Source organism: Sesamum indicum, linkage group LG9, assembly GCF_000512975.1.
Source record: "Sesamum indicum cultivar Zhongzhi No. 13 linkage group LG9, S_indicum_v1.0, whole genome shotgun sequence".
NCBI classification, from domain to species: domain Eukaryota; kingdom Viridiplantae; phylum Streptophyta; class Magnoliopsida; order Lamiales; family Pedaliaceae; genus Sesamum; species Sesamum indicum.
In genome coordinates this window covers 12,016,467-12,019,275 of record NC_026153.1, presented here as the reverse complement: position 1 = coordinate 12,019,275, position 2,809 = coordinate 12,016,467, and positions in this window count along the sequence as shown.

Below are 2,809 nucleotides of genomic sequence, written 5' to 3'. Positions count from 1 at the left end.
TAACATCTGTTATCATTATCCGCATCAGCCCAACAAACATCTAATATCTGTACTTAATACCATAACAAAAAATAAATTACAACTATCTCTATTAAAATTTGATATAATTATAAATATTTTTATTATTTAAAAATTTATAATTTTTTTAAAATAAAAACTAATTATATAACTCTTAAACAGTAAAATGTACATTACTACTTTACTCTTATTGAATTTTTCAAAAAATAAAAAAATTCAAAACAAAATTAAACTTGAGTGAAATAAATAATGCATAGGGAATACTAATCCATAATTATATTTTAAAAGGTATATTGAATTATAATTTATAAGTCAAAAGTGCATTTCGGTCAGTTTATTAAAATGAAAACCTAATGGCGGTAACAGAATGGACTCATTGTTAGACAAACGTTCAAATCAGGAGATATTTGTAATTTTTCAAACAACGAGAAGGTATTTGTAATTATATCAAATTTTAAGAAAAATGACTGCACTTACCTAAAAGGAAAAAAAAAAAGAAGAACAAAATGCAGAAAATACTGAAAATTCAAAACCAAATCCTTTAGAAAACTATCAACTTGCTAGAGACAGAAATAGAAGACAAACTATGATTCCTTCTAAACATAAGGACTTTCACACAAGCCTTAATACTAAACTTTCTGAACGCATTAGTGTTAATGAAGCTATGAAATCAGAAAAATGGCTGAGTGTCATGAACGAAGAAATGAAATCCTTAAAGGATAATAAAATGTGGGTCTTAGTTCCTAAATCTAAAAACACTTCAATTGTTGACTGTAAGTGGATCTTCAAAATCAAGCAAGAAAATCCCATCAAATATAAGGCTAGACTAATTGCTAAAGGGTTCAGTCTTTATAAATAGTATAGATAAGTAAAAATGAATAAGAAATTTTTCTATAAATTTACTTAATGCAAAAGATCGACACTCAGAGAGTGTTTGGCCAAGATTTTTTAAAGTATCTTATAAGATATATTTTTGAAAGTTATAAGATATTGAATCTTATTTTAAAAGTAAGCTTATAAAGTGTTTGGATAAAATAAGATATTAAGATATTAAAATTTAATTATAAGATGTGAAAACATCGTTAAAGATGCTATGATGTTTCGTATAATTATGTCTTTTTATTGGTAAACAAAAGAACATGATTTCACTATGATCAAATAAGTTGCTATTTCTTGATATGTTTTATATTTTAAATATTTTAAAAAAACTTCCATAGATAATACACATTACTTTAACACCAAATAAAAATTAATAGATAATCTATTTTACAAAAAGAAAAAATAATGAATTATTACCTAAATTTTTGAAAAAAAATAATATGTATGTACATTCATGCAAGTCGAATATTGAAAGAGATATACAATTGATATGTTTTGTTAATGCAATGACATTTCTAGTCATATAACATATAATACTTTGATTTATATTTTTGCAATAAATATAGTATCAATAGCACATTACAAAAAAAATGCGAGATTTGAAGCGATTTTAGGAATAGTTTTTTGGGCATTTGGAACGGTTTGAGTTTAAAAAAATTATTTTGAACCAGAGTTTGGAACGATTTACGATCCGTCGTTATAGACAATGTTTCTTATAAAATTTAGAGATGGTTGGTGAAGAACCGTTTCCAAGTGGAACAGGTATTGTGACACATTGATGGTGACTGATCCTAATAGTGTATTTGATTATGAATTTTTTTTATTTTTTATTGGAACATATTGGATAAAATTTGAAACGGTCATGTAATTTAATGTGGGATATTCTTGGAACCATTTTTATAATACTCATAGCTAAATTTTAGAACTATATTTATTTATATTGGTGATACATTTAGGCACAGTCATTGAAATTGTATAGTGCTTAATGTTTGAAATAGTATTAGGCACAATTCAATTTTTGTTTGAAACCGTCTCTTTGTAACTGTGTTAGGAATATTTTTTGAAATACATGCATTAATTTGAGTTGCAATACATTTAGAAACGATCAATTCTATATTAAGAAACTTATTTAGAATTGTTTGAGCAACGATGTTTGGAACGGTGTTGATATCGACTAATATTTACCAAAAAAAATCTGAATATTTTAAGAAAATTTCAGAAAAATAGAAAATCTAGTGAAATAGTTTTTAATAATTTCCACCAATATTTTACATAAAAAATATAAAAAGAATACACTCAAATAGAATTTGATTACAAATAAAACAAAAAATGAAAAAAAATCTGAAAAATTAAAAACAGAAATTTTTACGAAATTTCAACATCATCATCTTCAAAATATCTCAACCTTATAATCAAATTTAGAGTGCTATAATGATAACATCATCATCTTCAAAATATCTCAACCTTATAATCAATTTTAGAGTGTTATAATGATTGTAATTGGTATCTTTGAGACATTGAACCCACATTGCCACACCCTAGCAACCTTCTTGAAGCACTGAAATATTTCTTTAATTTTAATATTTCAGAAAATAATTTTAAAATTTTTGAAAATAATTTAATACAAAATACATATTTCAGAATGCATTTAAGAAAATAATTTCAATTTTCAATTCTAAAATTTTAATTTTTAGAAAATATTTTAATTTTTCAGAAAAAAATTCAAAAAAAAATTCAATGCAAAAAGCATATTTAAATACAGAAATTTACAAACAAATTTAGAAAAATTGCAAGAAAAAATTCAAAAGAATTGCCAAAAAACTCTAGAAATTAATATCGTCATTATCCAACTCATTATCTACATAATAATAGTAAAAATAAAAATAGTCGAACCTGATGTAAGAAAGAAAAG